Source organism: Chlorocebus sabaeus, chromosome 21, assembly GCF_047675955.1.
Source record: "Chlorocebus sabaeus isolate Y175 chromosome 21, mChlSab1.0.hap1, whole genome shotgun sequence".
In the NCBI taxonomy this organism is placed as follows: domain Eukaryota; kingdom Metazoa; phylum Chordata; class Mammalia; order Primates; family Cercopithecidae; genus Chlorocebus; species Chlorocebus sabaeus.
In genome coordinates, this window is record NC_132924.1 from 103,669,240 (window position 1) to 103,682,947 (window position 13,708).

The following is a 13,708-nucleotide window of genomic DNA, read 5'->3' on the forward strand; positions in this document are numbered from 1 at the left end:
GACTAGACACTGCAAACTTCATGTTCCAGAGTCCCTTGCTAGCTAGCTTCTGCCAGTTGGAGGCACTTCCAAAAACCATAAAGTGGAGGAGGTAAGAAGTAGTGTCTTCCAGTTTCCAGTTTGAGTTTGCATACTCTCCAGCTACAGCAGACAGCTATGATTTGATTCCAGCCTTCAGCTTGTTATTCCCAGCAGTAATCTCACTATGCCCCATCAAGATACTAGTAGCAGCCAAGTCCATCATTCACTTTTATCCATTTGGCCATAGCCCCTTGAGTGATGCAGCCTACAGTCCCTCAGCAGTCTGAGCACTAGAAGTAAAGTATCCTCTTCTGTATGTTCTGGTAATAATAACTTCTTCCATTTTGTTCCCCCAGGTCTAAGGTGGTACCTTCTAAAGAGATTAATCTGTGGGTTGCCTCAACCTCTCATTTTTGCTTGTTCAGTGTTCCAATATCTGCATAACCAATTCCCTTTATTAAATACCCTTCTTTTCAAAATATCTAGTGTGGTTTACGCCCTTATGATTAGACTCTGACTGAAACAAGAACCTTGATTCTCTCACCATTCCGAAGGAAATTATGCTGGTCCACTACAGAGAGGGCTAAGAAAGCAGGGAATATCCTAAAAACTTTGGTAAAACTCATGAATGTCAGGAAGAAGAAAATATGAGGGCTTTTACATTAATGTGTCTTCTAAAGGGCCCAGTTTAGGAGTATACAGGTTATCTCCTCCTGAGTGGACTGGCCTGCCTTACAGTAAGAAAAATGTACAATTTTTGGTGGCAACCAATGGCACATTTGGGTGTGTTACACTGACAAATCCAATAGGTGACTTTGAAAAACTGACAGATTAGTGGGACTTAGAGCAGGAAAATTTCCTTCAGCTGGTTCAGGCTGTAAGCAAGCAGCTCTGTCACTTGGCTCTTATGATTCAGTAGATCCAATGATGCAAAAAGATCAAGATGATGAAAGCAGCCCGTGTGACTCCTCAGTAGGTAGGATCACATTAGTGACCTGCAGCGTTCTGTGGAAAAAGCCATGCCCTATGGACAACTAAATATTCTCCTTATGAACTTCATGTTATATTTTGGGGGGATATATGTCCAAAAAATAAAAATGCTGGGTCATAAGATATATTTGTTTAATATAATTTGTCTGAGAAATGCCAAATTTTGCACTCCACAATGGCTGCCTCTTTTAAATATCTGCTTTAAAGGATTGCCCTTGGGCTATTGGAGCCACCTAGCCCAGAGAATAGGAAGTGTCTGGGAGATTAGGTACCCCCAGTACATCCGTAGTCAATGGGCCACTGAAGTACAAAGATGAAAGCCCAGCTCCTTTGCCTTAGACTCGTTCAGGCTGAAGCATAATTTCCTCTCCAGAACTCCCTTAAAGGATCAGATTAAGGCTAAGACTGTCTGAAATACAGTACATCGGTTGGGCATGGTGGCTCACGCCTTTAATCCCAGCACTTTGGGAGGCCAAGGCGGGTGGAGCATGAGGTCAGGAGATCGAGACCATCCTGACTAACATGGTGAAAACCCGTCTCTACTAAAAATACAAAAAATTAGCTAGGCGTGGTGGCGGGCGCCTGTAGTCCCAGCTACTTGGGAGGCTGAGGCAGGAGAATGGCGTGAACCCGGGAGGCAGAGCTTGCAGTGAGCCGAGATCATGCCACTGCACTCCAGCCTGGGCAACAGAGCGACACTCGGTCTCAAAAAAAAAAAAAAAGAAAGAAAAGAAAACAAAAAAAGAAATACAGTACATCTTTCTTTAGTTTCTTCTATTTTTCTGTCCTTCATTCGCAACTTACTTACCAGTTTATGCTGGGATAACTTTCTTAATAACTTATTTGAAATTAAATCTATGTCTCAAGATTGGCTTCTGGTAAACATGAGCTAAGTCACATTGCCCCACCCACACTTAGTATCATTCAATTTTCCAATTTTTTCCTATTTCACTGTTGTTTCAATTCCCATTCCTTTGATTATTAATGAGTTTAAACATTTCTTCATATTTATCAACTTTTGGTTCCTTACTTCTTTAAATGCTGATTCATATCTTTTGCTTATTATTTTAATGAAGCTGCTGACATTTTCTTGTGAATTTGCAAGATTTTGTTGCATGTGCTAGATATCAACCCATAGTCAGCTTTAAATGGCATGAATAATTTTCTTTAATTCTATTAGCTGTCCATTAATTTTTTCCCTGTATAGAAAGCTTTTTTGTGTGTGTGTGCCTCCACCAAGATTTTTTAAATTAACTATTTTAAATTCAGTGACATTTAGTTCATTTGCAGCGTTGTGCAACCACCAGCTCTATCTAGTTTCAAACCATTTTCATCACTCTAAAGTAAAACCTTTTGCGCATTAAACAGTTTCTCCCCTTTCTCTCTAACCCCCCAATACCAGGCAGCCACCAATCTGTGTTCTATCTTTATGAATTTATCTATTCTGGATATTTCATACAAATGGAATCATACCGTATGTGATCTTTGGTGTCTGGCTTCTTTGACTCAACATAATGTTTTTGAGGTTCATCCATGTTATAGCATGTATTAGATACGGTACTTCATCCTTTTTTTATCACTGAAAAATATGTTTATGAATATAACGCAGTTTGTTTATCTACTCTTCCATTGATAGGCATTTGGACTGTTTCCACCTTTTGACTATTATCAATAGTCCTGCTATGAACATGTGTGTATATGTACTTACTTGAGTGCCTGTTTTTATTATTTGGGGCATATACTGCTAGCATTTACCTAGGAGTGTAAATGCTTGATCATATGGCTAACCATTTTACATTCCCACTAGCAATGTATGAGGTTCCAATTCTCCACATCCTTGCAAACATTTGTTTTCTGGTGTTTTTTGTGTTTTTTTCACTTATAGTCGTCCTAATGGGTGTGAAGTAGTACCTTGGTGTTGGAAAGTTTTTGATGTAAATAGGTTAATTAATGTTTTGACTTATGGTTGTGTTTTTTATGTCTTGTTTAAAAGTCTGTCTGTGCTCCTAGGATATAAAAGTATTCTCTGTTTTTTGCTTCTACTGACATACTTTTTCACATTTAAGTCTTTAACCTGTCTAGAATTCCTGTTTGTATTTGATATTAGTTAAGGATCTAGTTTGCATTTCTCAACAAAATGATGATAGTAGGTAATAATATGGTTAATATTGCTTCACATAGCCAATTTCATCAACACTATGTACTGAAAAAATATTTAATTTCTCAGCGGATTTTTCGCATCTTCTTTAACATATGTTAAATTCTGATACATAAATGGTTGTTTCTAAATTATTCTATTCCACTGGTCTGTTAGTTCTTGAGCCCAAATCTGCTAAAATCACATGTTAATTCTGTTAATATCAGGCAGGGCAAATTTCACTATACTCTTCTTTTTTTTTAAGGTTTAATGTTTTTAAAGTTGACTTTTATTCATATTTAAGCATCAGTTTTTAGAACATGTGGAAAAAAATTGAAAATACAAGAATATCTAATAAAAATGAAAAAAAAAACAAACCAAAAAGAGTAAGTTTGTCATCTTCCTTGAAGGTCCAGCTGTAATTAATTTTGAGTTGGATTACATTAAAATTATACATTAATTTAGAAAAAATATTATTATAAAATTATACCATACAAAAGCATAATTTTTTTCTATTTCGATCTTTTTCATATCTTTATTAAAGTTTTCTTCAAAATAAGTTTGTACCATCAAGTTGCACCATTTAAGAGCATAACATTTTTTTTTAAGATATATTTTAGATCCTTTATCGAAGTTTTAAATTTTTCTTCACAGACATCGTATGCATTTGGGATCAAATTTATTTCTAGCTATTTTATGGTTTTTGTTGCTAATGCGAATAGTATTTTATGTTTATTACATCTTCTACGTAGTTGTTTTTGGTTTAGTTCTAACAGTTTGTTGAATCTGTTGGTTTTTCTAGTTCAATGGTCATGTCATCTACAGAAAAAGACAGTTTTTATCTCTTCCCTTCCACTCCCTTCGGCCACTTCTATCTTTTTTCTTTTCTTATAAATCTGTCTAGGACCTTGAGTATAAACAATAGCAGAGATGGGGGCATCCTTGCCTTGCTCCTGATTTACAGTTTTTCCATTAATTATGTTTGTCATTGGTTTTTGATATAAAACTTTATCAAGTCAAAGAATTTTCTTCTATTCTTAGTTTTCTGAAAGGTTTTTAAAATTATAAATAAGTCTTGAAGCATAATATTTTTGCTGCCTACTACTACTTACTACTGCTGTAAATTCTTTTTCTGCATTTTTTTTCTTTAATCAATCCATGAGGTAAATTTTGTTGATGGATTTTCTTGTATATACTTCAACATATCAGATTTTGTATTATACCTCAGTATCTCAATTTCTGAGAAAAATTTTAATTGATTGTGATGTATTATTTTAAATTTCTCTGTTAGATTCAAGGAGCTATTTTTAATTTTATTTACATTTATATTTATAAATGAAATGAGCCTATACTTTACCCATCCTTTTATAAAAATGACCTCATAAAATTAGGTTTCATATGCAGGACAGAAATTAACTGTTCTTTGAAATTTTGGTAGAAATAAGCCATGAATAACATGTGGATTTGTGGGTTTAGGAGGAGAGGGGAAAGCAGGGTCATTTTCAAGTGTTTAATATTTACTCATCTCCTCAAGGTTTCTATTTCTTCTGCTGCTAGTATTAACTTTTATATATTTCTAGGAATTAATAAATGCACAAACCATTTATAATACATCAAAAATCTTTTATGTCTCTAGTTATTCTCCCCTTTTTTTGTTCTCTATCTTTTATGTCTTTTTTTTTTTTTTTTTTTTTTTTTGAGGCAGAGTTTCACTTTTGTTGCCCAAGCTGGAGTGCAGTGGCATGGTCTTGGCTCACTGTAACCTCAGTCTCCCAAGTAGCTGGGATTACAGGCGTGTACCACCACACCTCGCTAAGTTTTTGTATTTTTAGTAGAGATGGGGTTTCATCATGTTGGCCAGGCTGGTCTCAAACTCCTGACCTCAGGTGATCCACCCACCTTAACTTCCCAAAGTGCTGAGATTACAGGTGTGAGCCACCGCGACTGGACTCTTTCAAGTCTTTTTATCTGCATTGTTCTTGCCACAGATTTATGTAATTAATGCCTTTGAATAAGCAGCTTTTGGTTTTGTCCTCTAACTCATTGATTTCTGACCCTGTCTTTACTATTTTCTCCCTTCTTATTTTTTGGGTTTACTCTATCACTCTTCTGTCAACTTCTTGAATTTTCTTCTTAGCTCATGTATTTTTTTTCCCTACTATCCACCTCTAAGATAAATCACTATTCCTGACTTAAAACAGCATAGATTAGCTTTGTCTGGTTTTGTATTTTATATAAACAGTGTCATGAAGTATGTATCCTTTTGTGTCTGGTTTGTTTTGCTCAACCTTATGTTAGGGAAAGTCATTCATATTTTGTATGTAGTTGTATGCTCTCCATTGACATTGCTTTAGAGTATTCTATTGCAAGAATATAGCACAACTTATTTATCCAGTCTACTGTTGATTAGGCATTTAGATAGTTTCCAGTCTGGAACAATTACAGAATGTGCTGCTATGAACATTCTAAATTCAAGTTTTTTGGGGGAACACATGTACTCATTTCTATTGCGTACATATCCAAGAGTGGGAATTTCTGGTAATATATATGTTAGGCTTTAGTGAATACTGCCAAACAATCTTCCATAGTGGTTGTACCATTTATACTCTCATCATTGTGGACGAGAGTTCCAGTTGTTCCACATTGTGGTGTTTTCTGCCTGATTCATGTTAGTTATTCTGGTGAGTTTGCAGTAGCGTCTGGTTGTGTTTATTGGCATTTCCTTGATGACTGAGGAAATTGACCAACTTTTTTTGTTTGTTTGTTTCTTGACCACATTCATGAAACTACCTCAGCTCACACCTGCTGCTTCTCGAGGAATTCCCAATGAACAGTTGACTAAAAAGGAAAAATTGACCCTTGTTTATAGATGGCTCTTCATAATGGCCAGAAACAGAATGTAGTGGCATTGTAACCCCTATCAGAGATAATCATGAAAGAAAATGGAGTAGGAAAATACTCCCATGGCGTAGGACTTGAAGCATTATGGCCCGTTGTCTTATTGTCTACTGTTTGTTGAAGGTGAGATGATCTGGCATAAGACTCCTTGCTGATTTATGAACAATACGTGAGGGGAAGATTCATACTGATTTATAGGTAGAGCCTAATGGTTTGGCCACATAACCAGGGACTGACAAGGCATCAGATTAGAGGACAGGTGACAATGAGATTTAGGAAACAGATTTTGAAAATTTCTCCTTTCTTTAAAAGCCTTTTCTTGAACCCACTTCCCCTTCTAGCTGCACACCATTTTCTCTCCTTTCCTTTATAAGAACCTTCCTTGAAAGGTTTGTCTGCACTTGCTATCTCCAATATTTCTCCTTCCATGTTTTAGGCCCACTTCAAGCCATCTGACATCCTTAACACTCAACTACAACTGTTCTTACAAATGTTGCTTTCATTGCTTCTTCCTATGGTAACTTTGGATTAAAGTCTTGTTTAACTTCTGCTGGTTTTACCATGTATTCTGTTATCCAGAAGTAGAGGGGTGAAAAGGCCTTCTGAAGACTCAGTTTTGATGACAGCTGACTGACAACACTTGCAAGATTGCAAGATTGTAATCCTGATGAGCAGGGCATGTGGTCTGAAGCAGAACTTACATATGGTGCTGTTTTTCACAAAACCAGAAGGCATGGGTCAGGATAAATGTTGGAGTGCTATTCTCAGATCACTCCTATTTAAAGCTTAAAAAAAAAATTTAAGAGATAGGATCTCCTTCTGTTACCCAGGCTAGAGTGCAGTGGCATAATGGTAGCTCACTGCAGCCTCAGACTCCTGGGCTCAAGCAATCCTCCCATCTCAGCTTCCCAAGTAGCTACGACTACTATAGGTGTGCATCACCATGCCCAGCCAATTTTTAAATTTTTGGAGATATGGAGTCTCATTATGTTGCCCAGTCTGTTCTCAAACTTCTGGGCTCAAGTGATCCTCCCACCTTGGCTGCTGGGATTATGGGCGTGAGCCACCATGCCTGGCCTGTTTAAAGCTCTTAATACCAAAGGAAGGAATGCCTCCACCAGGAAGTCTACAATGGTGCCATTGAACTGGAAGCTGATCCACCTCCTGGACATTTTGGACACTGCTCTGCATGCCACTAGGAAAACAGGCTAGAAACAAGTTTATGACATTGGCTGGTGTGCCTTTGATTCTTGGTAAGGTTGCTACTGCACTAACTGGGCAAGAATGTCGGGAGGGGTATGAACGTAATCCAAGGGTCTTAGGAGGGAGAAGAGATAAATTTCGAAATGTCTAATGTAATTATCTTAGGGAAAAATCTCAACTCTTAGGTATAAAATGAAATATTTTTCCCAGTGACTGCTATTATCTGTTTTCTTTTGAAACTCCCTTTTCTAGCAATTCAATAATTTTCAGTAACTTTCAACTATTAGAATGGTCATTTTCAGTTTTTACAACTTCTTGTTGTTAATTTCACAACTTAAATGTCATATGTAATTTTTTTTATTTTTTCGAGATGGAGTCTTGCTCTGTCGCCTAGGTTGGAATGCAGTGCAATGGCATGATTTTGGCTCACTGCAAGCTCTGCCTTCCGGGTTCATGCCATTCTCCTGTCTCAGCCTCCCAAGTAGCTGGCACTACAGGTGCCCACCACCATGCCCGGCTAATTTTTTTGTTTTTTGTTTTTTGTTTTTAAATGGAGATGAGGTTTCACCATGTTGGCCAGGATGGTCTCGATCTCATGACCTTGTGATCTGCCTGCCCCAGCCTCCCAAAGTGCTGGGATTACAGGTGTGAGCAACCCTGCCCAGCCCTCTCATATGTAATTTCGAAGTCTCTCCCAGTAAGCCCCTTATTCACCCTAGTTTTTATTGGCTTACAGTCTGACTCTCACTCTTCTCCTCTGGCACATACCCTTCTGATGATGGAGTGGAGAAGAGGGACAGCAAAGGTAAAAAGCTTCTTCTGGGATTGCCCATGGAGAGATTAAGGTCATCTCTTTGGCTCGTTGTCTATGGGTACGGTGTGGATAAAGTGCTAGTTTCAACAGGCTCTGCAGTAGACTCACTCACAAGCAATTCTCCCTCTTGGCTAACTTTCACTTCAGGGCCTCATGTTCCATTCCCCTTATGTGTGTACATCTTTGCCCCACTATGGCAGTCTCAGCAAGACTGTGACTCCTGGCTAGGCATGATGGCTCACAACTATAATCCCAACACGTTGGGAAGCCATGGTGGAGGAATAGCTTGAGCCAGGAGTTCAAGACCAGTCTGGGCAACATAGTGAGACCCCATATCTACAAAAAAATTTAAAAATTAGCTGGGCACAGTGGTGCGTGCCTATACTCCCAGCTACTTGGGAGCCTGATGTGGGAGGATCACTAAGCCCATGAATTTGAGGCTGCAGTGAGCTATGAAGGCACCCCACTGCCTGGGTGACAGAGAGAGATCCTGTGGCCCCCAATGCCATTCACCCTCTGCAGCTAACTCTTGGGTACCCAGGCATTTGGAGAACCCACATACCATTTCTCCCAGAAACTGGGAACTTGGTGAGGGAGTCATCTCGGCTGTCTCTCTTCTTCGTTAGCCTTGCCACATAATTTCTTCTTCATAATTTTCTCCTGATCTCAAAGCACAGGGTCAGGTCCCCCAATTGTCCTTTGGCTAAGAAGACCTTCCCTTGGAGTGCCAACTGCCAGCATCCCTTACAGGGCATTCGTAGGAATCTTCAGGAAAATCACTCTGTCAGGAATTACGATGTTAACAATGAGTCTTTCTCTTTTTGGTCAAGAGGCAGTCTCCCAAATTAATTGAAATCTGTTAAGTCTCAGTTTATAAGAAAATAATAAATGCAATCTCTCGTTAAAAACAGGGCCAGCCAGGCGTGGTGGCTTACACCTGTAATCCCAGCATTTTGGGAGGCTGAGGCGGGTGGATCACGAGGTCAGGAGTTGGAGACCATCCTGGCTAACACGGTGAAACCCCGCCTCTACTAAAAATACAAAAAGTAGGTGGGCGTGGTGGTGAGTGCCTGCAGTCCCAGCTACTTGGGAGGTTGAGGCAGAAGAATCGCTTGAACCGGGGAGGTGGAGGTTGCAGTGAACCGAGATTGTGCCACTGCACTCCAGCCTGGTGACAGAGCAAGACTCCGTCTTAAATAAATAAATAAATAATAAAAATAAAAATAAAATAAAAATAGGGCCAAATGGCCAAGTCAGGGATCATATAGGCATGTGCTCCTCCTTGATGAGCCTGAGTTGCAATCTCTTAGCTCACTGTCTACTGACACGCAGCTCAATGTCATTCTGTTGTGCTTTAGCCTTATTGTCAAGGGTTTTTCCTGTTTGGTTTTTGGAAGCATAGACGACTTGAAAATCTCAACTGTACACCTCTGGGGAACAAACCCAACTCTGGAAAACAATCCAGGAAGGCACTTTAGCATCTGGCTTTATTTTATGCCAAGACTCAAGGTGATGTGCAATGCCTGAAAAATTATTTAACCCAATCCCAACACATTATTCTGCTTAAATCAACACCTGACAGGTAACAGAAGGCCTTCATTTCAATTCTTTCCCTGGTGATTTCACTGTAGGGAGGTTGCTTATGCCTTGGCCAGAATGACTAATTTCAAACCTGTTCCTTCTATCTTCTATACCAAGCATTTACAATTGGACACCTGGAACTGACTTCTCCAAAATGATTTACTGCATTCTAAATTAGATGAGATGCCAAGCAACAATATCTTTGAAATCCAGCATCCCTTAACCTGCTGCTCATGACCTGGTGCAATGCCTCCAGACATTGCCTTGCAGGTAACTTTCTGAGGTCTCTCTCTGAGCCCACTAATGGTTACCCAATATCTTTCAGGCTAGCCTAGTTTAGAAAATCTCATCCCCACAAATAAGAGCATGGCTGGATATTTGCCAACCAGGACCTATCAGTCTGTCTCAGGATTGCAGTAAGACTCTGGGGAACTTACAAAAGTCTGTGGGTGAGTGCTCTCTTTCTGGCTAAGTCTATTTTGATCTGATGAAAGTCTCTTTAATTTAATTAATAAATAAATAAATTAATTAATTTATTTATTTAGACAGGGTCTTGCTCTGTCGCCCGGACTGGAGTACAGTGGGAAGTGGCACATTCATGCCTTACTGCAGCCTCAACTTCCCGGGCTCAAGCGACCGTCCCACCTCAGCCCCGCTAGTAGCTGGGAATATAGGCATGCACCACCATGCCTGGCTAGTTTTTTGTAGAGATGGGGCTTTGCCGTGTTGCCCCGGCTGGTCTTAAACTCCTGGACTCAAGTGATCAGCCTACCTCAGCCTCCCAAAGTGCATGGATTATAGGCATGAGCCACCACACCCAGTCAGAAATGTGTTAATAAGGGTTCTGTTATTACTATTAATCTCTTACTCTTAATTTTGAAGATTGCCCAGTACAATTGGAGATAGTGATGGTATACAGATATTGATGTAACTTGCCTCTGTTAAAAACTTTTTTTTGCCTCTGTTAAAATTTTAAAGTTGATTACTCTCAAATGATTCAGGAATAAAAGTGTATGTTTATGTATATAAATTATATTTGTGTGTGTGTATATACACATATACACACATGCATACATACAGAAAGAAAGAGATGGATAAAGCAAATACGGCAAATGCTTAAAATTTGGGAATCATTGTTAAAGGTATGTGGGAATCCTGTGTATTATTATTGCAATGTCTGTGTCAGTCTAAAATTATGTCAAAATAAAAAGTTCAAAAATATACAAATACACAATGTATGATCAAGAAACTTTAAAAACACATCCCCAGTATTAGCAGTGATTATTGCTAGAATATGGGTTCATATTATTTTCTCCTTTTGGTTTATCTATATTTATAAATGTTCTACAATGGAAATGTATTGCTTTTGCTCAGTACTAAGGACAAAGGAGCATTACAATTGCACTACAATTTGTAAAAGGCAATATTTTTCAAAGTTGGCATGCTAACCACATAGATAGTTACTGCTCTTCTTGGGAATGTAACTTAGACATAGGGTTCTGTAACGTGTGGCCTAGCTCTCCTGTTTTGAGTGAATAGAAAACGTTTTGTTTTGTGATCAAAGCAAGTTTAAAAAAAAAAAAAAAAAAGACCACTGTGATTCCTTCACCTCCAGCCTTCCACAATTATTGACATTTTGCTGGATGTCTTCTTATACTTCTCCAGATCCACTTACCACCTTCCTCTCCTCCTCTCTTCTTCCTCTGAAGTCAGACCTAGTCAAACGTTCTCTTGTTCTCTGGCTTTCATTGGGTTCGGCCAATGGTGAACAAGAGTAAAAGATCCGTGGGAGGGAGGAGACTGAGATCTGGGTAACTTTTTTCTTGATTCCACCCTTGCAGTCGTCCTATAGTTGGCTTTATCCCTTAACTGAGGAACATTGCACCTGTCAGGCGACCCTCTCCACAAAGGTCTCTCCTTCAAGTTAAGAATGGTAATGACACTCCAAGTTACTAGCTTCTCTGGGATACAGAACTGTCCCTTGCTTAATCTCTGCTCACATCTTTGAAGATAGTGCCTTTATTAAACTCTCCTCCATTGACTCAGTTTGAGTGGGAAGGTGTTTCTGGATGTGATTAACGTTTGAATTGGTAGATGGAATAAAGCAGGTTGCTCTCTGCAATGTGGGTGGGCCTCATCCAATCAGCTGAAGGCCTGAATAGAATAAAAAGGCTGACTCTCCTACAAGTGCAAGGAACTCATGCAGCCTGACTGCTTTCAAGCTGGGACGTCCATGTTGTTCCTGCCCTCAGACTTTGGGTTTCAAGACTGCCAGCCTTCAGACTGGAACTACACCATTGGCTCTCCTGGGTTTTCAGCTTGCAACCACAGATCTTAGGGCTTGTCAGTTTCTATAATGGTAAACCAATTCCTTATGATAAATCTCTTTCTGCGTGCACACATACACACACACACATGTGCCCTATTGGTTCCTATTAGTTCCTTTTTCTCTGGAGAACCAGGACTAATATACTGTCCCTGGAAGACTCTTTCTCTGGGTTCAATACTGATTTTCCCTCTCAAACAGTGCCTGCCCTTCATACCATCAGAGTTGTGAAATCTCATTTCATTACGTGCCATGCTGTCTGTACCTTCCCTCTTGCAACCAGGATTTCATTTCACTGCTGCCTCTATTCAGCGTTGGGCCAGTGAACTTCCTGTTGACCCCTCTAGCATTCAGCATTGTTCATGGTGAAAGGGTTTGTTCAGTCACACCAGCTTCCTGGCCCACTGGGTGGTGCCTCTTGTCCACACAGTGGAGACCCATTTGGCTACCCGCTTTTTGGCTTCATTTCTTCCAGCATTCTTCTGCACATCAATCTATGTCAAAGGGGGAATTTGAGCTCTATGTTTTTGTGACTCCTGCCTGTCACTGTGCTCCCTCAGATTCTGAAGCTAAGTAACCTCCAAACCTTGCTGGTAAGAGCGTTCATAACTGTCACTGTCAAAAACACCATGCCTAGTCACCTTTTGGGTGCACTGATTGGCCTGAAGAACTTTACTTTTTCCCCTTGTTTTTTTCGAGATGGAGTCTCGCTCTGTTGCCCAGGCTGGAGTGCAGTGGCGTGATCTCGGCTCACCGCAACCTCCTCCTCCCAGGTTCAAGCGATTCTCCTGCCTCGGCCACCCAAGTAGCTGGGATTACAGGCATGTGCCACTATGCCCAGCTAATTTTGTATTTTTAGTAGAGATGAGGTTTCTCCATGGTGGTCGGGCTGGTCTCGAATTCCCGACCTCAGGTGATCTACCCGTTTACCCGTCTTGGCCTCCCAAAGTGCTGGGATTACAGGCATGAGCCACCGTGCCTGGCCACATTCTTACAGAGACAGTATCTTCAAGAGAAATAATGTTTCTTACAAACCTTAATGAGTCAAAGATCATTCTGTGTCAATCAGCAATTAGAAAGTAATAAATCTCAGCTCTGAGTCTAAAATATGGCCCCTAAAGCAGGAGGTTCTTACTAAAGGTCAAGGCAGCACTGACAGGCTGTCAGAAGCAGGGACAGCTACTTACAATTTAAGACTCACAAGCCCCTAAAAATAAGGAAAGTATTTTCTCTTCCTTCCTGTCCTGTTCCTTATTTGTTTAGGAGAGTGTGAGCAGGGAAAAGACAATGTTGTTTGATATTTGTAGCAATGATTGGTATGTGCAATTTCAAAGAGAGGCCAGATGCTAATGTTTATAATAATCGAATAGCAGGCATGTCACCTGTTTGATTTGCCAGTTTTAATAAGTCCTGGGCTTCAATTTGTAAGGGTAATTTGAGTAATTATAAATATGTAAAAATAGATTCATTAAACATTCTGGGGAATCAAAGGGCTGAATCTCTGCCCCTACTTATTTATGATATATTCATATTTTTTCAGTGGGTCAGTAGTTTACTGTGGTATATGGAAGCCTAAAGCTTGGGGAGTAGACACTCAAGTTTTCCAACCGGTAGTCACTAGTCTACTCCCCAAGCTTTAAAAGTAAAGGACTATTTCAGGATGGCACATGACACTGAAAGGTCAGTAGGATGCTATGGCAGATGCTCTCAATTTGCTACCAAAATATATATCCTCCCT